General features: G+C 48.8%; 1 protein-coding gene across 1 annotated transcript in view; it reads right to left on the bottom strand.

The window, feature by feature from the left end:
• Positions 1-22,956, bottom strand: part of FHL1 (four and a half LIM domains 1) — a 47,474-nt gene that overhangs the window by 21,837 nt on the left and 2,681 nt on the right. The window contains exon 2 of the mRNA XM_067548061.1: positions 7,615-7,726. The gene's annotated coding sequence lies outside the window, so the exon portion shown is untranslated. The remainder of the gene's footprint in view (positions 1-7,614; positions 7,727-22,956) is intronic.

Raw genomic sequence — 22,956 nt, 5'->3', positions numbered from 1 at the left:
GTGGAGGAACAATGGCCCCAAACTCCCCTGTGGTCATTCCCAGAAAGGGCTCAACGGACCCACTCAAGAGTAACTTACCCATCCCAACACAACCTCATGGTCAGCTGCCTCAAAGGAGGCTGACCGATCCGACAGAACCAGCCCGGACGCCTTCCCTAGTCTCATCCATGGCTAGGAGGAGATCATCCACCGCAGCAGCCGGTGCAGTTCCTACCCCAAACCGCCGTCTAAACCCACGTAGCCAGGATGGTTCTGAAAACTGCCAGAGGTGACTTACCACCGTCTTCTCAGTGACCTGGCCCTAAAACGATGGAAGTCAGACAGGTCAACGATGGGCAAAACAGACACTGCCAAGTGATGGTTCCTGAACCGGGGCCGTACAAGAGCTACCATACAGACAGTGGGCACCCAGTCCCAACCCCAGGGGAAGGCAGTGAGAAAACCCGCCAAAAGAGAAGCCAGTACCTCCTCTCTGGTCTTCCCCAGCCAAGAGAACACATACCCAACTCCAGAGGTCGTGGCACAAAACATCCCTAGCGCTTCTGGAACCTCACGAACCAGACTGACTGGGACACGAGCCCAGACGTACTAGCCCGGCCCTGTCACGGAGACAGCACAACGGTGGTGTCACCATCTGCTGTCTCCACGGAAGAAGCCAGATCAATCCAGAGCGGAGTGATTTTACCCAAAGTATCATGAAAACTCTTCCCGAGACTTAAGACCGGACTCCGTAACAGACCACGGGCAGCACAGATTCACCAGGCAAAAACCACCCAGTCCCAGTCCCGCTTTTTTCAGACCACTTCCAGCACTGGGAAGAGGAGAAGGTAAAGACATAAGCCCAAAGGAAAAGGAAGGGAAACTGAAGGGGGCTGGGCTGTGACTAGAATGAAGGATGGAATGGGCCAGCGGGATACTGGAAGTAAAGGGAATGGAAAGAGGAAAAACGGCAAAATTTAAAGAGGGGGAACTGTACACGTCTATCCATCACTCTTACTCCACTGGAATATTTTCAGGCCTCTTCCCCTCAGCCAGGGGAGAGAGTCCCATATTATTTCCATGCCACCACCTGCTCTGCTCCCCACCCCCTTCCAAGCATGCTTTCCGCTCAGCACCCATTCGCTCCACCTGTTGTGGACATAGCAAACCCTTTACTGGCTGCTGATAGCTGACTGACACAGAGAGCCGGGGGCGGGGGCTATAAATTAGGAGCTGCTTTGTGCTTCCAAGTTTTTGTTCAACCCCTCTTTTCTATTTTGGGCTTTGAGAAGAGAACCAAAGCCAGCAAAGCTTCCTGCCAAATAAAGTAGAGCATGTATGGGGTGGAGGGAAGCACTGATGCAAACCGCCCCCTGAACCAAGATTTTTATAAGCATGTCTGCCTGCTGTATAATGCTTTGCTTTCCCTTTGGTGATCTACACAATTCACCGATCTACACAATTCATCTTCTCCCTAGAAGAGTTTTGAGCCATGCAGATTTCCCCCATTCTGCCTCACCTCTGTCATGGAGAGACCTGCTCTAGGGATGAGAAGGTAGCTCTGTCTCCAGGCCCATCCAGTCCTTGGTGTCTACAAAGTAAAGGACGCAACCATTTCTAGATGTCTAAAATCCATGTTGGTTTTACCACTCTGGGACCAACAGAGCTCAACAGAGAGCTATCGTAGGTAGAACAGGCATTGCTACCTCTAGTTAAGGTGGCCTGACATGTCTGTTGAGAAGACCCTATTTTCAGTTACTTAGCATTTTGCCCAACTTTAATCATTTGGGCTGAAATTCCCCCTGGGTGTCTCCCTCAGACTGAATAATTTTTTTGGAAAATGCCAGCAAAAACAGTCCAGTCATTTCTCAGGCCGAGGTCAGGGGAAAACACGTCGTTTTCCCAACGTTCAATTGTTTTCCAACCACTTCATTGAGATGCTCTAGCGTCCCCGGGCTTTGGAGCAGAGGCTTGAAATTTGGCAGCGGGGTCCACCTGGTGTCAGGGATACGCCTCTTGCTGTCCCCACAAAGAAACGTCCAAATCCGGCCAGTTTCTGAGCCTCTAAAAAGTCAGCACACACGTGCTCAGTAGAGGGTTGGTTGAGCTTTTCCGCTACCTTCGCTAAAGATTTCATCTGCCCTGAGCACAATGTCCTCTGCTGGAACGTAGGCAGGGAGGGAGGAGGCAGCCATGCTGGAGCGCACCACGATGGAGATTTCAGCTCACGGGATAAGAAGCTGAGGAGGGCTGTGGACTGGGCCTGGGATGAGGAGTCAAGGAGGTCTGTGGGGGAGACTGGGATGAGCAGGGGTCCCACAGCTAGCAGCCTCCTTAACTACACAACCCTGAGCATTCCCTGAGAACCCATCCATCCTCAGTGAGGGTGGGGTCCTGGGGAAAAGAGAGCACGTGCCGATGTAATTAAAGACAGCTGTATCAAGATGCACACCCACAAGGGGGCTGTATTCAGATTGCACAGGCCACCGTACTGCCGGCGTTTGCTAACATCTGAGGGCTGGACTTTGCACCTTTGTCAGTGCTCTTTGAGCGCAGTTTTTTCTCGGTAATTGTCATATAAAGTGAGCAAAGGCACTACACGCCATTCTGCTCGGTAACATTGGTCTGCTGCACGGCACAGATCTATTGCACTGCTCTGAGTCACAGCACTGATCTGAGAGCGGCAGGCTGGAAAAGGCACCATGTTCTCACTTGACATCATTCTCTATCATTCTTGTCTCATAGATCTACATTGATTTAAAAACTGTATCATATCCCTGGTGCATCTGTGAAGTGCAGCATATGCCTCCTCTTGCTTCTGACACAGCCCCACACAGACACACCCCCTGTACTTAATTATACTTATTACTGTACAGTTACAACTTACAAAATGACTATCACATACGGGGCTGAATCCTGAGGACTTACGTGAATAATCAATAGGCAAGGACCATCTTTTTGTTCTGTGTATGTATAGTAGTTAGCACACTGGGGCTCTGGGCTACCACCAAGGGTGCTACCGCCATACAAATAATAAAGCATTATTATTCAGACCTGGCATAAGTAGGTCCCATGCCATTGTGTTTAGTGGAGTACTGCCAGCCTGGAGCTGGCCCCCTGGAACAAGCGAGACGAGGACAACTATATTTTCAGTTGTCAGGTAGCCGCGGTGACTGCAAATTATGTGTCCACATTAAAAATGACCAGCCCCAAAGCCTCACGATACATATCCCTGTGCCTGTCTTCGCTCTGACAGTCGAAAGGGATCAGCCTGCAGGGCTGACCGTGTATTTTTGGTTGCTCTACATAATTCTCAGCACGTATGTCCTGCATTCTTTACAAGGAAAAACGTCGCTGCAAAATCCACCTGAGTGGGACCCAGTTGGATGGATTAGACTCAAAGGTCACTCCCTGGATTGGTATGGCCGCTTTTATTTCTAACTTTAGAGAAGTTTGTTTTGAAAGAAACTAGGAGGTCTCCTTTCTTCACTATAAAGGCCAGACTAATATTTAGAAACCACTTGAAGAAGTACACTAATCCCTTTGTCACACAGCCAGCGCAGGGGCTTAATTTCCATGGTGTTCTGAGGGTAACTCAGTGCACACAGAGCAAGATCAAATATCAATTCCCACCGGACTTGTTGCTGTCCAAATAGAGCACTGAGTGATTTACCTATTAAACATAACTACCTGTGTTTATTTCCACTGGCGTTAGAGCAACCTCGAGTGTTGTGTACTTCATTTTCATGAATAACTCTTTATTACTCCCTGAAATAATTCTCCAGGCTGTTTAATGCTAACCATGCTGAAGTAAGAGAGTGGTGCTTGTTAAGATGTTTAGCTGAGATAATTCAGTCTTTTGTTATCTACTTGGAAGTGATAACAACTGTATTATTTAGCAACTGTATGTGAGTGTCCCACAAAAGCTTACTCAAGTCAACAAAATAGGATTTTCTACCACAGATTACTGTGCACAGAACCCTGTACCAGGAAAAGTAACCCAGGAGGCCTACAAAAATCTTGACAACGGTTAGGCCACTGATGCACTGAGACCACTGTATTATGCGGAGCAATATTGTCTCATGGTTTCCTTGCACACCCCATCTGTCAGGATCCAGCTGTGGTCACATCATATACTTAGATTATAATCTCCCTGACGCAGGGACCATATTCTTGTTCTGTTTGTACAGCGCCTATGACAATGAGGCCCTGGCCCCTGCCAGGTGTCACAGGCATACAAAACAATAAACAATCAGACATTCAGCCTGGCGAAGCGTCCTTTAGGCTGGTGCGGGTCTGAGCCAGCGGTTCCCAAGCCGTGCTCTGCGTCCACGGAGAACTGATCACCTGCTGCTGGCTCCTCGCCAAGCTGCTATTAAAGATGCTAAATGTACATGAATGTTTCCCTGGCATCACTCCACCATGCGAGCAAGTACCGGCCCGGCCCCGGGAGAGGAGCTGCCCTGCCGCAGCCTGAGTGGGCAGGGACGTGGCCGATGAGTCCCGCTCTCCCTTGCAAGATGTGGGCCATGCGATGAAAAAGCTGGAGCGCCACAGCCTCTGGCAAACACTCGAGCCAGTGCTGGCTGGCTCCACGGTTGTGCACGTACTCCAGGAAGCGAAGTGTCCTTTCCATAACAGAATTGTTCTTCTTTTCCATTTAATACCCGCAGAAAATCACCTCACAAAACAAGCTGCCAGTGCCTGAGCCCACCCCTGTGCGGTCAGCAATAGCACCACATGCGGCCAGGCGGGCTCTGCCGCCCAGCCGGAGCTGGGAGGGCTCTGGACCCAATGAAGGATGATCCTTTGGAGAAAGGCAGCAAAGGCGAGACGTCTGGTGGGTTAGAAGCCTCATTTCCTGGCTCATTTAGTTCAGAAGAGGAACAGAGTTTAAAAATAACCTGCTTTTGTTTGTCTTCTGATTGCGTGACAAGGAGTATGACTGCTTTGAAACGTTTTCATGCACAATCACAGGGGAGACCATATCGCAAAAGCCTACAATCAATCACTTTGTTTTTATGAAGCGTGCTTGCAGTAGAGAGGCCTGAACAGCTGGGCTGCTTGCCAGAGGCAGAGACCTTTAGAAAGGTCTCATAGTCCGGCTACATACCGTTTTTCCTAGGGATGATCAAGCCTTCCTATCATCTCATGCCAGCTCAGATCCCCTTGACAACTCTTCCCTTTTATGGTGGTTTATATATATGCTCATCTGCTTTTAGACCCCTGTGCTTATTAGTTAAAAACCAAACATATAACATAGGCACGTGGGCATTCGGCTGGATAGGACATATGCACTGGAATCAGAAACGCAATCTTCACCGTGGTGTGATACCTGGTGATTGTTAGCTACCACTGGTGAAGAGTCCCAGACCGACAGCTGTTCTTTTACTTTCAGACCCTCGCTACTGTAACCTTCCCAAAGGTCGTGTCCCACACTGTAGTGTGACCAGACGTCCCGATTTTATAAGGATGGTCCCGATATTCAAGGCTTTGTCTTATATAGGTACCCATTACCTCTTGCTATCTGGCCAGCCTACCCAGGTGGCATGTCTGGTTGTGTAATTATTTCTCTAGCAAACAGAAGACATATTTGCCCTTTCCTGACGTAGTAAAAGCAAATGCAGAAGCAAAATAATAACAAAGTTAGGTAAGTGAAGCTAAACGTACGTGTGGGTCAGGAAAATAGTTTGGCTTGATTCATGCTTTATGAAGTGATCTAACGAGACATCTTGCGTATGGTTTGCCCAGGGGTGCAAGGCAATGTCATGTGAGGGAAGATGAGGCAGTTTAAATCTCCAATAAAGGTATTAAAATGCACGTGTACTTTTAGTAGAAATAAAAGGTTACATTTTCAAAAGCACCAAAGTGATTTAGGAGCCATTTTCAAAATGTACGTTCCTAGGAGCCTACCTTTTATTAAGATTTAGGCTTCTAAGCCCGTGATCGTTTTTTAAATGAGGATTTAGATGGCTGCCGCGCTGAAGTGCTTGTGGAAATTGTACTTACTTTGCGTTTGATAAATCATGACAGATGGCACAGCTCGACAGGGAGCCAGAGTTTTTTACCATGCTTAATTTAATTTGCCCCACAAAATTCTAGCATGACCCTCATCTGCATTACACAACGAGAGAATTATTTTGCCTTCTTTATAGCTAAAAACGTTAACACAATAAACCAACAATTCCCATCTTTGACTCCAAGTGCTGACAAATGCCTTCGCCGCACTCCGGCCCCAAGTAGTAATTTTAGCTTAAATTTCACTTTAGAGCATTTTTTTTCCCCAAAACATTTCTTTCTTCGTCTTTCTATTAAAAAAAAACCTTCCAGCTCCAACCGAAAGCTACTGGCCACGCTCTGCCCACCACAGAAAAACGACCAGTCCCAGGAAACCCACAGATGTGCCTACATTCAGCGTGAGACTGTCAGCGTCACCTTGGAAGGAGATGAAGCGAAGTTTGCAACTCCCCTGGCTCCAGCCCCTCCCTGCCTAGACCCCAAAATGCAAATCCCAGCAGTCAGAGGAGGACGACACTTGGGGCCAACGGTGAAGAGAAATCTGTCCCTTTATGTGCCCTGGGGAAGCGCACCTAACACCGCTCCAGGGACCCGGGTCTTCTGTCTCTACCCAGGCCAGGCTCAGTTTCAAGAGGAGAAGCACGTAACAGGATTTCAAGGCCAGCGCTCAGCTCTGAGTTGTCAACGGTCACGGACTCCCCCATTCGGTGCAGGACGCCACAGAAAAGCTAAAGGAGCGAACTGCTCAGTCACCCTCAGCACAGGCAAGCGAGACAGCTCTCTCGGTCGGCAGATTCGTGGCAAGCTGGAGTGTGATCTATCCTGCGCTACCCTGTCCGTCTGCACCCTGCATGCATTCATCGTTCCTTCATGCGCTTTGATCTAGTTCTCTCGTTGTCCTGCCCCATCTTCCTCCCCGTTTTCCTAGCCACCCATCTTTCCCCCACGTCCTAGTCCCCCTGCCCCATCTGTCCCCCGCTGTGTCCTGAACCCACCCCATCTGTCCCCTTTCTCCTGGTTTCCCTTCCAAGTCCTGGCCCCCATCCCATGTCCAGTTTTCAGTCCCTCTATGTTATCCCCCATTGTTCCAACCATATCTGGCATGCCAGCCTCATGTCAGGGACCCCCCAGCTGCTAAGGTGGCCTTCAAATTGACACCCAAAGGGGTTTGCTTCGGATGGGGGGCAGAGCCCACCTGGGGAGGCGGGGGCAGATGGAGTCCCATGCTGCGAGTCCCAGCACACGGTGCTAAGGGGGTATCTCCCCCAGGCTGGGCTGGGCAGGGCTGCTGGCTCCTCGGGGGAGGATGCCAGTGGGCGGGTCCTCCGGGGAAGCCTGTTTATGGAGGAAGACGCTGCTCTGTCCGCCACTCTGGCACCCCAAAAAGGGAACTGACCCGGGTGGGGGGATGCCCACGGTGTGGTAGGGGGCCAGCACACTGAGGTGCGGCCTATGGAAGAGATTGTCTCGAGCAGCCTCTGTAATCACCTACTGCTGCAGGCAGGAGCCTGTGAATTTTAAGAGGAGACGGGGGGAAGGGAAATCACCCCCCCCCCCTTTAATGACACTAGTTCATTTTATACAGCGCATCACATGCCCGCGCATTATTCTCATTACCTGCCGCTTGTGCAGCGCCCTAAATCCACACGGGGCTTCCACAGAGCTGGCGTGCACGCTCCACGCCAAGACACAGGGCAAGGGTTCAGGCACCACCGGCAGGGCGAGGTTTCTGGAGAAGAGACAAGGCAGGAATGGTGGAAATTACTATCCATGAGCCCTGAGCCAGCAAAGCACCGTAGCACACGCGTGACATTACACACGGGAGTGATCCCTCTGAGGCAAAGGAGACGACGCGTGTGCTTCCAGTTAAATCCACGCTCACGGGCTGGATCAGGGCCGAAAGCAGCAACATGAAAGTAATCAGGGTGGCAGGGGAGTCAATTCAGGGACAAAGAGCAGGCACAGACTGGAAATAACACGACCGCATTAAACACAACCACCGCTGGCTCTCGCACTGCTATTCAAATCCAGGGTTAGCTGTGTGTGACAGAACAGCAGGCCAGAGCCAGAGGACACAGGCAGAAAGCTCAAATAGACGTGAAATAAACGACCTAACTTAAAAAAATAAAGAAGATGCTCCCACCCTATTGAAGGAGAGCTCGGAATAGCTAGTTGTTCCGTGAAAGCCTCACACAAAACCACAGGAAACAGGAGTGAGATTTCAGACAATCCCCAAATATATCTTATTCACCACTGGCAAGACATTGCACTGGCCCCATTACCCTCGCTGTATTAAAATACACCTGTTGGGTCAGACTGCACTTTCAGAGTAAAATCTGGAGTCACTGGAGTGAACCTGGATTTACACCAGTGATAAGAGAGGGCTGAATTTGTCCCACTTGACTTTGTGTTCTGACAAAGACAGTGGAACTTTTCGCTCATCGGAGTGAGCCAAACGAGCATGGCTGCAGCAGGTTTGCATGTCTCGATGTACAGCCTCTGAAATGCTGGGCAGAAGAAGGGCTTACAAAAATAGGCTCCTGCAGGGAGAAACAAGCCAAGGGAGATGTTCCAAGCCAACTGGACTGTGTGTCTGATTTCCAGAGACTAAAGCCAGGACCCATGCTGATCCAGGCTAAAGACGAAAAGAGGGGGTACATGAGGGCAAATTTACAAAAAAATAAATAAAACTAAGCAAATCATTGCCTCATTCCCCAAACAACAGCCAAGCATGAGGGATAAAATGCTGCTAAGTGTTTCATTAGCTACCTGATAATTCCATTAAAACCAACGCCCCCAAATCATTCTGTGCTCCCTGCCAGGACACTAGCTGCAAACTAGACTAACACCAGACCCAAAAATGCTGCAGGAACTCATGAAAACACACACAGAGGGCTGTCATTTTACTGCTTCTTTGAAAGAAAATATCTCCCGAAACGTATCTCAGCTCAGCAGATATAAAAGGGGGATACACACAGGTTAGCAAATATTTTTGTTTACAATGATATCATTCATCATGATCCTTGCAGTAAAATAATCTGCGAACCTTTATAATGCAGGATACTGACAGATTTCACGCTTACGTTCACTTCACGTAACTCTTTCACTGCACATGTCACTTCACGTAACTCTTTCACTGCACATGTGATGATCACTGATGAGGCTTCTGGGCACAGAACTGCATCGTGGAGTTCCACCGCTAACCAGTGGGTTATTGTACTGGGTTACGGTGCTCATCGCTAACCAGTGGGTTATTGTACTGGGTTACGGTGCTCATTGCTAACCAGTGGGTTATTGTACTGGGTTACGGTGCTCATCGCTAACCAGTGGGTTATTGTACTGGGTTACGGTGCTCATTTTTATTGTACTGGGTTACGGTGCTCATTTTACCAAATGCTCCTTTGCAGAAGGCTACCAGCTGGAGGAATTCCAGGCTCTGAGCATAATGACGTTTATGAACTGTAATAAAAGACTGGCATGTCCAAAAAGCGTAGCTGAAACCACACTTTTTTTTTAATAGACGCCTCTTTGCCCCCATGCTGCTGCTGAGAGACTTTGCATGAGTTTTCTTTTAAAGCGTTTTCTTTACCCAAAGAAGTCGTTTTATTTACACACAGGGAGTGTGCATTCCTCAACATCTGCTTTAAGCGCCCAGCTCTTGTCCACAGCTGCACCCATGACGATTGCCGCATGTTTCGTATCACTGGGGAACTTTGTTTCCAGGAGGCCGGAGGAATGCACTAATGAGCCTGCTGACAGATGTCCCCATCAAGCAGATCGCAGGCTAAGGGCGCGGTGAATTAGCACAGCGTAATTCACCGGCAGTGAGCACCTCTGGGCTCTTTGCGACGGAGCGTACAGCATGCAGCAGCAGCACACCTGGGAGCGGGGTGCCAGAACCAAGTGAGGAGAGTGACAAGGGCACTGAGCACTCCTCCAGCATCTGCTCATCCTCCCCCTCCCTGCCAGCGTGACCTCAGAGAACACCTGAGCCCCCTCTAGCTTTCTCCCCACACCACTCCAATGGGGAGGGATGAGCAGTTCCTCCTCCCCCCCCCCCAGCAGAAGGACCCTCTCTCTCTGTCTGCTGTGCAGAGCTGGGGAGCAGAAGGCAGGACACAAGTGCACTGAAGCCGCACGTGCTCTCTCTTTCCCCTCTGCTGCAGGTGCTAGTGACACCTAGCGTTGTCTGCAGGCCTGCTCCCAGGAGCTATCCGATGTGAACTGGCATCTGCCCTAGCCAGCGGCCTGCTCTGCAGCCCTTCACGCTGGTTCCTTGCTCTGGATGGCAGCCCAGGGGCTCAGCTGGGCCTTTTAAATCTGTTAAGTTTGTGCATTGCTTATCGTGCATGCAACCTGCGACATCGGTGACTGTCTCCTAGGACAATCTGTTTTCCCAGGAGCAGGATGACAGCAACTTTGGGAACCACAGCTCAGCCTCTCGCTCAGGATTTGAGGTGAGGCCCTGCCCAGCCCAGGCCGAGCAGGGATGGCAAACCCTCGTCCGCCCCCTAAGGTTCTCTGACGGGGCGGGAAGGATGCTGATTCTGACTCCCACTGCACATGCAGCCAGGGAAGGGCACTTTTGAAACTGCTCCTCAGTCCTTCACTGCTGGATGGTTCGGTGACGGGCAGATGCCTTCCCCTCGCCCGGCCCTGCTGGAGCGCTGCTCCCTCCTAGGATGTGCGCTGTGGATATATAGCGATTTAAATCCCCATTTTTCTAAGAGGGCAGGGCTCCAAGCACTCCAAGGCAGTGCCTCTGCTACTCACGGGCCTGTTCCTCTTTCCACAAGCATGGGCTGGTTCCGATGAGTTTACCGGTCAAGTCTATCTGCCTCCATACTTCCGCGCGAGCAGCGAGGCGGACGCTACCTACGGATGAGTGTCAGGGGAGGACCCTACGCTCTACCAGGACTGGTTATGGGTGTCTGAGTTCAGAGTGGGGCTTGTCTACACTTCCGGCACCACAGCTGTGCTGCTGTAACACTTCATGAAGATGCTACCTATGCCGACGGCAGAATGTCTCCCCGGCACAGGTTCTACCCCTCCCCCAGAGGTGGCAGCTGTGTCGACAGGAGAAGCCCTCCCGTGAACAGAGCACTGTCTACACTGGGCGTTTGGTCGGTATCCCTGCGTCACTCAGGGATGTGTCACTAAGTTTGTAGGCAGACCAAGCCTCAGACTGGAGAAGTCACCTGGGGAGAGAGCAAGAATCAAGGGCTAATGCAAGCTTTGAACCAGATATTCCCCTCTGTGCCCCACCTACCAACGGGGAGAGGGAGCGAATAGCGGGAGTGACAGTGCTGGAGATACAGGCGGCCATGTGTAAGCACCCCTCACTCCCCTTTCCCAATTCCCCGCCACACGCACACAGCTTTCAGACGCACTCATGAACATGGGCACCATGTAGCCAGCTGTCCCTCTGCCCCCATAATGAACCTGTATAAATGCCACAGGGTGGGAAGGGCATGCTGGGCAGCAATGGCAAGGCAGTTTGTCTAAGGCACGTGGAGAGAGGGGAAGACAGCGCGTGCTACGGAAGGGAGAAGGAAAGAAAGCTAGCTAACCGTAACAAGACGTGCACCTAACCTCAGTTCAAACCATCTGAGCCTGGGTTTTCCCAGTCAATGGAAGCTGGGCACCTCCCTCCCAGCCTTTGCTTGTATCATTGCCTGCTTACAATGAGAACTCCTTGGGGGCAGGCACTGAGCAACAACCCTGACTCTACTCTGCGGCTCTCACTACAAAGCCAAAGTGAGCTAGCAAAATGGTTGGCATAGCTCTCCGAACGGCTGGCTATCATCGTGTCTTGCTGCTGGCAGGCCCCTGGTCTGCCTGTCATCCAGCTGCACTAACTCAAACCCACTGCATTGTTAGAGGGTTGAGCTCATCGCCTATTTCAGGTTTCAATCAGCAGTTGGCCATCGCCCTGGTTACCAGAATAAATGACTCATGGGTTTATAATAGATACATTAGTTGTTTGTCTCAATGTCTAAAAAATACACAGAACGTTTCACTCCATGACAGCACTGACCTGGCCTAATAAACTGCATAATTTAAGATGGGGATTTAGAGTCATTTCTATGGAGATGGGACATAATTGTATTGCAGATCTAAGGCAAGCCTGAGTTTAAGCATGCGGCACAACACGACCTAGGTGACATGCAGCAGCTGAGAAGCAGGTGCAAGACGTGGCTTTAGTTTATACATGCCACAGAATCCATACTGCAACGCTCCCTCATCCCAGACAAACAGAACTGGGCAAGAGAGAGAACCTCCTCTCGTAAGTTTCATGGTATTTGAATAAGCAGCATTTTCACTCATACAGCACTGTGTTGTAGATGTTGCCAGCTGTGAAACTGGAGGTTTGGCCACTCAGGAGCAGATGTTAGAGCTTTTGGACATAGGGAGCAGGTTGGAGTTGTTCCCATTAGCGGGATGTTCCTGCTGAAGTTAAGTGTTGGCATTTCCATCGTAGTCTTTAGGTTTCAGAGTTAACACCATGTTGAGATGAATGTGGCTGTTCACTGATAATGATTCCGATTCAGGATAACAGCATCCCTGCATTGCTTTACCTTCACTTCTTATTTCAAGGTTACTGTAACAGCTATTGTCTGTTGCTTTGTCTAGATTTGTGTGAGACTCTTGAGCCTGCTTTTCCTGACCCCTTACACTAATTTAAATCATGAATAACTCCATAGTGGTCACTGGGATTACACCAATATAAAACCAGCATGGTGGCAGGGCTGCGAATTAGAATCCCAGTCTCCTGACTCCTAGGCCTGGACCCAATTCAGCAGGTATTTAAGCATGTATTTAAGCACATCAGTGGGACTTAAGCAGATGCCAAGTGCTTTTTTGATACAGGGCCATAGGTAGAGGAAACAACACCTTTTCTTTGATTTCAAAAGATAAGAATGGTCTCTCCGTTCAGAAATGCACACTGGAGAGCAGTCATTCTGCAGGATCTTTTAGAATTTTAGACATCTGGAGAGAGCTGGTCAAGAAGTGTTTTTCTTTCCTGCAAATATTTGGATGAACATTTTTTTTTTTTAATTTATCGGAAATTCTCTATAAAACTTCTCAGGTTTTGGTTTGAAAATTGAATGCTTTTGTGGTTCCCGAAAGCCTAAAAACTTGGGCCAGTTGGGAAACATTTTTTGGTTTTACTGAAGTTGTTTGTCTGACCAAAGATTTTAAATTTGCCGAAAACTGAAAATTTTTTTTTGGTGAAAAACCTGAAACATTTTTTTATTGACAATGGACATTTCCCACAGAAACTTCCTTTTGCTGAAAATCCCATTTTTGTTGAAAAAATACTTTAAATTAGAAATTTCAGCCAATTCTTCTGGGACAGGCAAAATGGACACTTTTCTTTTGAGTCCATTTTGAATGCCTTGTGTCGGAGACTATAACAGATGCTACACTGGAGCAAATCTATTAATTCCACACACACACACAAACACACACTTCCCAGTGATGTTATCACTGATGTACACTGGTAAATGAAAGGAAAGGCATGCCCCCTGCTGTATTCTTGGAGAAGTCATGCAACTGATCTGTGCAATAATTTCCTCACCTGTAAAACGGTTATGATATTGATTTCCAACCTTATGAGCCATTAGTGTCTCTAAAGCGTTTTGAGATCCCAAGATAGCCACAGGAAAACGATGGTTCTGGTTTGGCTCTCCATCTGTGATCTGTTTGGCCACCTATGAACTTGGCATAACCTGATTAGGGCAAGTTGAATTACTCCACAGTTTCAGCTCTTATATATAAAACTTCCTAGGAAACTTCCAAGGTTGGTACATTTATTTATATGCTTATGGATTTGTTTAAAATCTAGATATGGGGTGGAAAATCAAGCAGACAAAGGAACTGTACTGATATTCTGCAATTCAGAATAAATCAGCAGACTCGAAACAGGAAATGATGATTGCACAGGGGTCGCAATACACTTGGAGTAAAAGAATGCATTCGAAACATCTCACTGCACTCTGCCAGTACTGACTGATGAAATTAGAGGAGGTATTTGCCTGTAGCTGACAGAACACTGTAAGAAGCTTCAATGGTGACCATTAAACTGAGCTGAGCGTTCCCAGGATGACTTGCTCCAAGTTAAATTATTAAATAGCGAACCTAAAAATCAAGACAGACTACCGACCAGCAGGCTCTGCTACGCACATCAGCAGATCAGTGAACTAAGAGCCCAGCCCACAGCCCCAGCAAAAAGCAAAGAAGAACATCAGAAAACCAGTATCATCTGCTGGTGTTTCTTCATATTACAAACCACAGGCTGTTGCCCTGTATTTTCACCTCAAGGAACCATGGGTGGACAACATAACCCTCATGATCTCACATATACAGTAGCAAATAACTTATCTTCAATTCATTACATCGCATTCCCTTTATTTGAGCAAGATTACAGGGGAACCTTTGTGTCTGACAGCCAAAAGGAACTGTTAAATCCTTCCAAACACAGAAGCTGGTCCAATAAAAGATATTACCTCACCCACCTTGTCTCTCTAAACACAGAGAAAACAGTTGGCCCATATATAATCTGATCCAGGACTCAAACACAACACCTTGTGCTACTGATTTATATCTCATAAGCTACTGTCAGCACATCTGGAGGCAGGAGACCAGGAAGGGATGTAGAAGTGGTACTGGTGAACCAGCAGGTATCATTCTTTCTTCTGAGTCAGTACAGAACTAACGGCCCAACCTGGGGTCCAGGCAGCACAGGGCTGCTGAATGCACTGGCTCAGGGACCATACAGAAAAGAGAAACAATTTGAATGATTTGTCTGACGATAGCACCTAGAGGCCAGGGACCCATGTTCTGGGCACTATACAAAGCAAGAGATGGTTCCTGCCCTGAAGAACTCATTCTGGGATTATTAATAATCCTAACACTTTTCATAGGAGTTGAGGGCCAACTCGGAGAATCAGTATTCTGCCTACTAGCTAGATAAGGTATATTCTTCACTTCCTGTCTTAAAACGGATGTGCGCTGTTACATAGCAACTGAGTTCCACTCCAGAGGTGGCTGCACTTCAGTGCAGGAAGAAGTGATCGCTGCGTATGGTTGATATATCAGTGTTGTGTTTGCAATGCACTTTAGATATCTTCAGCATGCTATAGAGAGGGAAGCTACAGAGAGGACAAACGCAAGCAGCGAGATGGAGTACTGCACAAAGGAGAGAGACGCTCCGTAAGAGAGAGAGCAAAATGGAACTGAGACGTAAACAGGGAGCTGCAGTAAAAAAGGGTATGAAAGAGCAGGAAAGTCAGAGCAGACTGCCAAAAGGCTGGGAAGATTGTGAGTGCTAGGACTGCCAGATATGACCCAAAAGCGAGCCATGCTTAGTCTTTGCCCTAGTGGTTACAGAATCACAGAATCGTAGGACTGGCAGGGACCTCGAGAGATCTTCTAGTCCAGTCCCCTGCACTCAAGGCAGGACCAAGTGTTATCTGGACCATCCCTGCCAGGTGTTTGTCTAACCTGCCCTTTAAAAATCTCCAATGACGGAGATTCCACAACTTCCCCAGGCAATTTATTCCAGTGCTTAACTATCCTGACAGCTAGGAAGTTTTTCCTATTGTCCAACCTAAACCGCCCTTGTTGCAATTTAAGCCCGTTGCTTCTTGTCCTGACCTCAGCGGTTAATGAGAATCATTTTTCTTCTTCCTCCTTGTAACAACAGTTTTCAAGTACATAAAAGGTTATCATGTCCCCCCTCAGTCTTCTTGTCTCCAGACTAAACAAACATAGCTTTTTCAATCTTCCCTCACAGGGCATGTTTTCTAGTCCTTTAGTCATTTTTGTTGCTGTTCTCTGGACTTTCTCCAATTTGTCCACATCCTTCCTGAAATGTGGTGCCCAGAACTGGACGCCGTACTCCAGTTGAGGCCGTATCAGCACCGAATACTGCAGAAGAATTACTTCTCCTGTCTCGCTTACAACACTCCTGCTAATCCGTGCCAGAATGTATGCTCTTTTTGCAACACTGTGGACTCATATTTAACTTGTGATCCACTATGACCCCCAGATCCTTTTCCACGGTATTCCTTCCTGGGCAGTCATTTGCCATTTTGTACGTGTGCAATTGATTGTTCTTTCCTCAGTGGAGTACTTTGCATTTGTCCTTACTGAATTTCATCCAATAAAAACAAATAAAGAAGGCGGCTGATCGCATATTAGCTGACAGGGGCAGCCAGGCCCAAATTAAACAAATAGAGACTGTTTGCTGATAATCCTGCCAAGTTTGAATGGTTCCCACAACTTTGGGCTTTGCTTTAAAATAAACTGCATTATTTCTCCCACCCGACCCCAATCTCCCTCCATCCTCGGATAAGCTATATCGTAGGTGGCTTTCATGGCGAGCCATGGGGGAAGCACACACAGACTGAGCATTCCCACATGAGGGTATCGGGGAAGATTCCAAAGCCAGATCCCAGCTTGGTAGCCAGTTAGCAAGCGCCATGAGAGGATCACTGCCCTGCCAGCTTTATTTCCCTTCTGGAGAGCAACAAGGAACCGCCAACACGCTGTTTTTAAGGCAGGCGTCGGGGCTCTGTTGAGTGGTTTCTGCCCAGACAACTGCGCCGCAAAAAAACCAAAAAAGCAAATCTGGCTAGGGTTCTCTGCTATTTAAACTCTAGTGTAACACAAACAAATTCATGCATCAGCCAAGTCACTCGTCTTATTTAAGGAAAACAACACGGCTCACATGAAAATGGAGTGTCTCTAGATTTCTGTGCTGAATGTCCTCCTCCTTCCTTCCCCCCCGGCTAGACCATGGGAACATTTCAGCACAGAGAGAACTTTTACATTGCTTTTTTCATTAAATCCTCTTGGTACTTCCTATCCCAGAATGCATCAGTTTATGGTATCACGGATGCCAGCCACTATATCATTAGAAGCCATGGCATTACGTGATGTCACAAGATGCTGCACACTGGGATATCTTGAGGTGAACCAGAAGGATTTCACAAAATGAGGAAAAAATACGTTAAAAAAGATCAGCTAAAACATGCTCCTATGTGGCCTGCTCTGCAATGTCAGCAGAGGAGGCTGAGTGCAGAAGTCAGGACTGACTTCCCTTGCATTTTACCTTTGCAGCTCACCCTGTCCACAATTAACCTGGCTGTAAATTATTTGTTTCTAAAAGTGCCATTAAACATCAGCACATTCCTCTCAAGTGCCCTCCTCTTAGTCCTGAAGTTACTTCGGCTTCACGGCAGTTTGCTGTCTCCTTGCTTCTACCGCTGAAACCATGTCCATGAGAAATAAAGACTCATGAACGAGCGAGATCGAGACACACTAAAAAGGGATGAAGCACACAGCATGGTAAATTTCCTGCATGGAATGTTTTGGTCTTCGTCACAGGTTATGTTCTGCATTTGGGCCCGGCCGGCTGAGAGGTATGAATCAATATCTGGTTGTCTTTTAATCCCACACTAAATTTTAGCCCACGTTTTGATTTTCCGAACTGGATTTGAGTTCACCAGGACCATCCGTTTGCCCAGATAAATGCCAGCACAAGCGGGACTCATGCCATTCAACAAGGGAGCCTGAACTCTGAATACATGCAACGCGCATGGGCACACGGGAACCCACTCTCTTTCAGCACTCTGCTTCCAGAATGCACCGGTAGTTTACCTGCCTGCCTCCCCACTCCTCCAGGGTGGGGTGGCCCTTTATGGGATTTGGACTCAGCCCCTCACCTGTGCCTTGTCATCTAGCCCCAGTTGATGGCTTTGGACTTGGAGCAGTAATTGCATCGGGTGACCGAGCATCACGACCGAGATATACGAGACGGAGCCTGCTCTGTCAGAGTGTAGCAGGAGGAAGACCAGGGGCTAAAAAGCCAAGGGGAAGAAGGTGTCTCCAGAGAAGCCCAGAGTTTGGAGTGGGGCTGGGAGAGCTCGCTGGGATCTGTGGAAGAGAGTAAGTGAGCGCTAGCCAGGCCCGAAGCCCTGATACCAGGTAGCTGAGAAGAGAACGCTGCAGGGGACCCAGCGTCAGAGCGGAGCGGGAAAGGGGCTCTCTGTGCCAGTCAGATGAAAAGGCCTGGCCAGAGAGCTCTGCAGTGTGGAAAAGATCTTTTTTTTTGGACTGAGTTGGCATTTGAACTGTGTGTTTTTAATGACACAGGCCCCAAGAAAAGGACGTGTTTGACTTGTACAAGAGTCTGGGAGCTGCCCGAGGACTCCAAGAAGGGGAAACTGAGGCAGCAGCAGGGTCTGATGATGGTTCAGCTAGAACCCTGTCACACCCATCCTGTCTTCCTCCCCTAGAAAGATGGGCTTAAGGACTTTGCTCTCCTCTCCCTCCATCTCCGGCACATAAACCCTCTGCTCTGCCCCGCCCCATGCGTTACCTGGGTGACAGACGTTTGTCCAGGGAACTATGGTGAGGGTAAAACACAGCACGTGTCCAGACCGAGCCCAGACCGGTGCGGGCCTTTTTGTGCCTTGTAGCTGCAGGAAGTGGGGTCAGCACCGTTTGTTTCACGCTTGGCTCTGAATTCCTTGCAGTTCCTGTCCCGGCTGTAACGTTTGACGTGTCACTGAGTTCTGCAGTGTGCAGAGGTGCCGGGACAGCGCCGGCTAACGTTTGACGTGTCACTGAGTTCTGCAGTGTGCAGAGGTGCCGGGACAGCGCCGGCTTGGCTGCCAACACAAAACAGGGTGCTTGCTCTGATCACAGAAAATGATGAGACACCAAGATCCATTCATCTCCCCACACACATACCACTGCTCTGTTACCCTGACAGCAATACGCTTTGGACCACGCGCCGGAATAAATCGAAAAGCACGCAGGGCCAAAATCCTAGCCTCTTGGTCCGGCGCACTCCCTTGGGGATCCGTGGAGAGCCCCGAGCCCCGGAGAATGCATCGAGCTGTGGCTTTATACGCTAATATCTCAGCAGCAAAGCAGAACCAAGCCTTTGAAGGCATCATTTTTAGCAGTGAAACAAATCCAACTTCTGGTGGGAACCGTGACGCGCTGACAGGACGTGTCTAAGGAAGGTGCGTTTGTGTACTGGCAACATAAATACCTGAGAAGAAACTAAACAAACAGTCCCATCACCTCCATAGCTACACCCCCGGCCTTGGTACTGCAGAATTGGCTCTGTTGTCACTGAACACACTCAGCAACGCACGCTCACGCAGCTCTGACGTTGCTTTTTCTTCACAAACAATCATATGTGACCGACCTTAGCAAGAAGCATGAAACATCCATGCTTTGAGCGCCTGCCTGCGGATAAAGTTTCCCAGAAGAAACAATGCACCCACGGCAGGCTTTGCGCCAAGGTGCTGAAGTTTCACACCCCGTCTATTTTTTGGAGGGCGGCGTGGTTGGGGCTACGGGGCTCACACGACCAAGCGAGACGGGCCTGTGGCTAGACAGACTCAGACTAGCTCAGTGGAGCGATCAAGCTAAAAAGAGCAGTGTGGATGTCGGGGCCCTGGCAGCCGCTCCGTAGAGCTGCCCGAGCTCAGACCCAGTGGGTGGGAAGGGCCTGGGACTCCAGTAGCTAGCCTGAGTCACCACATCCACCCTGTGATTTTTAGCACCCAGCTTGAGCAGAGCTAGCCTGAGTCTGTCTCCCCACGCTGGGAATCCCGTCTCCCAGGGGCAGTGCAGACACACCCTGTGCCGCTTTGCCGTGGGGTCAGACACCCGCTCCAGACTAGCGAGGACTCCCAACGCCATTTCTCTGTGACAAGAGCCGGATATGCGCCTGCGTCCCTAGGACTGCAGCTGCCTTAAGGACTCAGCATTTTGAGGAAGCCTTCTCCCCAGCCCCCCAACCCACTACCCCTAATGCAGCTCCACTGGTGGGGGGCTGCTGTACACAGGGCTCGTGTCGTCTCACCCTGAGGACAGTCTCCCCTCGCACTTGCCAGCAGGCCTGAACTGAGCTCATACGGTGGGGAGCACTTACCCACACACGAGGGGAGATGCTGCTTTAGAAAGCGGACGGGTTCCACCTAACCCTGGTGAATGCCAAGGATTGTCTTTTACCCTTCACTTTGTCTGGCAGGCTTTCCCTCACTGGTAGGGACAATGACACTCTTTCTTTCGCCCTCACCTCCGAGAGTTATGCTATAAAGCTGTGCTGGTGATTCTTTAGGGCGGTTGCATCTGTAGGATCCCAATGAGCGCAAGACAGCCCTGGTAGAGCCTTGCTTACCAGCACGATCAGAGGGTTAGGAATCGTGCCGCAGCCATGCCGTGTGTGGGCGTCCCGCGGGTGCAGTCTGTATGACCGAGGCACTCCCGAGGGGTAGCACAGATTGGCCGTTAGCCCACGATGGTCTCAGGCGGAAGCCATGTTAGCAACACATGTTGTGTTCAAACATGGCTCCTGCTCTCAGTTTCACTTGGAGCACAGAGAACTTTCATTTCACTCTCACAATCTGTTTGTTCATTTGTTTGAGCCGCTCCTTGATTCCTTGTCCCCACTTTTGGATTTTATTTTTTCCATCTCACGCTGCGTTTCACGTCTCTGCAATATTCCGTACCTTCTTCCTGCCAAACTTCGTCACCGACCTTTATTTACGGCTGCCTGTCACTGCCTCCCGTGCCCATGACTTGCAAAGCCGAGGGCTGGTTTTGAGTTTGCAGCATGCTTTCCATTGCAAGGGGAGAGCCGCGTTGCTGCCGGAGAGTCACGTATGGCTTCAGAGGCCAAAGAGCTCGACAAATGGAGTCTGCAGAAAGGGTAAAACATCCACCAAGTGGGCAGCAAAAACACACTGTAGAAGGGGAGTTTTGCAGACAGCCTCTCTGCTCATTGAAACCCCTTTCCCCCAGCTTGACCATCCAGCTCGTTTGGGCCAACATTTCTCATAGCTTTAGATTAGAGATCTGCAAAAGGCCGTTTAAACACCAATCCCGCAAGGTGCTGACCACCTCCGAAGTGGTGCTGAGTCCCTTCAACTCCTGTTGAACAAAGTGACTGCAATGGGATTTATAGACGCCCAGGGCTGGGCCCTGAATTCTTTATGTTTGCATTGTTCCGAGGTCTTTTCATGTCTTACTGTATTGGCTTTTTTAATCAATGCCCACTGTTAATCAAAACAACGAGGAACCCTACAATAACACAAAGCAGTGTACACGCAACTGGGGGGTGCATGTGGAGGATGAAAGAGACTTGGTAAGGAAGTGGATTTTAATGTGAAGCAGTTGGTGGGGGCTCATATTTCTCTTTAAGGAATATAGATTGATTGATTGATTTTGATTATGGCAAAATGCAAGGTAGCAAATTTGTTCAGTATTTCGAAATAGCAGCCAGAGCCCATCGGAGGAGAAAAAAATGGGAAAGCACAATTGTGTCATTCACGTCCCATCTGGGGCCTAATCCCTCACACAGGTATGTTTAACAGGAGCTCTGCACATGGAGGGGTTGCAGAGCAGGGCCGTGAATGTGAAAGTGAATTTTTTTAGTAGGTTATTGTTAGGGAAAGTCCTGCAATAAGCTGTTCACCAGGGATCTGAACTCCGGAGAACAAATCCCTCCATTCTCACTTGGCAAAGCTCACAAACTTCCTGGTATTCACCCACAAAGGTCAGTGTGAAAAGCAAACCTAGGAGCTGCCAATGTTTATACACTAATGTTTGGCGAGTCGGATGCTTTTTCTGAGAACATCCAAGTGTTGACTGTCCTTTACCTTGGAAATTTAGCCTGGGACCTAATTAAAGTTCTCACTGGCCTGGCAAGTTTAGGCTCCCATCATGCAAGACTTAAGCACATGCTTAATGAGACACAGTGTGTAAAGTTAAGCACATGCGTAAGTCTTTGCAGGATCAGGGCCTCAGAGAATCTGCAGTCCAAACCTGGGCACCTCTATGTTCATTCAAAGGCAACAGCAGTTGGGGTCATTCAAACCTTTGCAGACCTAGCTCTCTCGGGTACGTATATGGCCCCATCTCCATCTCACGTGAACACCTTCAGTTTATCCTCACAACACCCCTGTGAGGTAAGGAAGTGCTACTATCCCCAGCGGGAGCAGAGGGCCCAGACAGGCTCCCTGCCTTGTCCAAGGTCTCACGGAAAGTCCTCAGGTATTCCAAACCCTGCGTTAGCACCCTAACCACTAGACCATCCTTGCTTTCAGAGAATCACACCCTCAACTGCAAGGTGACTTGTGAGAACCCTAGCTCCAGGTGAAATCCTATCTTGCTTCTCTTGCTCCAGAAATGACATGATTTGGGTATATATGGAGAGAGAAGGGAGATAGCCCTTACGTGTGCAAAACATCGAGTGGCTTCCAATTGAATTTTGTGGAAGCAGGGACAGTTGGATCAAGGCCAGAATATGGCGACCCCCCCTTCAAAAATATGCTGTGGAAATGGAAACATGCATTTTATCTTAACATTTAATCCTTCAGCACCCTGACATCTCAAGAGCCATATGGTTAAAATTCCTTTCCAAATCAAAGCAATCTAAATGAAGTGTTTCTTCCTCCCACAGTCACTCTGCCAAAATCTGACCCAAGGCGACTGAACTGAGACATTTCTGTTGTGGTTTCTCCAGCCCCCCCTTTTATAACTAGATGTAATACATCAATAACGTCACCTGAACTAACTGGTTTTGTTTGTAAAGCATAAATGACTCCTTTTGCAAAAATCACAAGCCCCAATTTGGTAACGTTTACAGCAACGAACGCACTTCCATTACCTTCGCAAACAAAAATGCTGCCATGTATCCAAAAGTTACATAAATACAGCTTAGAGTAGCACAGAACATTACTCCTTTTAAGTGCTATATACAACTAATTCTAGAGAAGTCTATGAGTCAGGAGCATGGGGGGGACGACAAGAGGCATCAAATATGCTTTCAGAGTTACAAATGCACTAAGTCAGGGGCACCTTAAACAAGGACAGGGTATGATGCTGCAACATCTGCCTCTCTGAATGATGTTACAGGGTAACTTTGCA

The sequence above is a fragment of the Emydura macquarii genome, unplaced genomic scaffold (assembly GCF_026122565.2).
Source record: "Emydura macquarii macquarii isolate MOO-44397 ecotype Brisbane River unplaced genomic scaffold, CSIRO-AGI_Emac_v2 contig_1253, whole genome shotgun sequence".
Taxonomy (NCBI): domain Eukaryota; kingdom Metazoa; phylum Chordata; order Testudines; family Chelidae; genus Emydura; species Emydura macquarii.
This window is presented reverse-complemented; position numbering and strand designations above follow the sequence as displayed.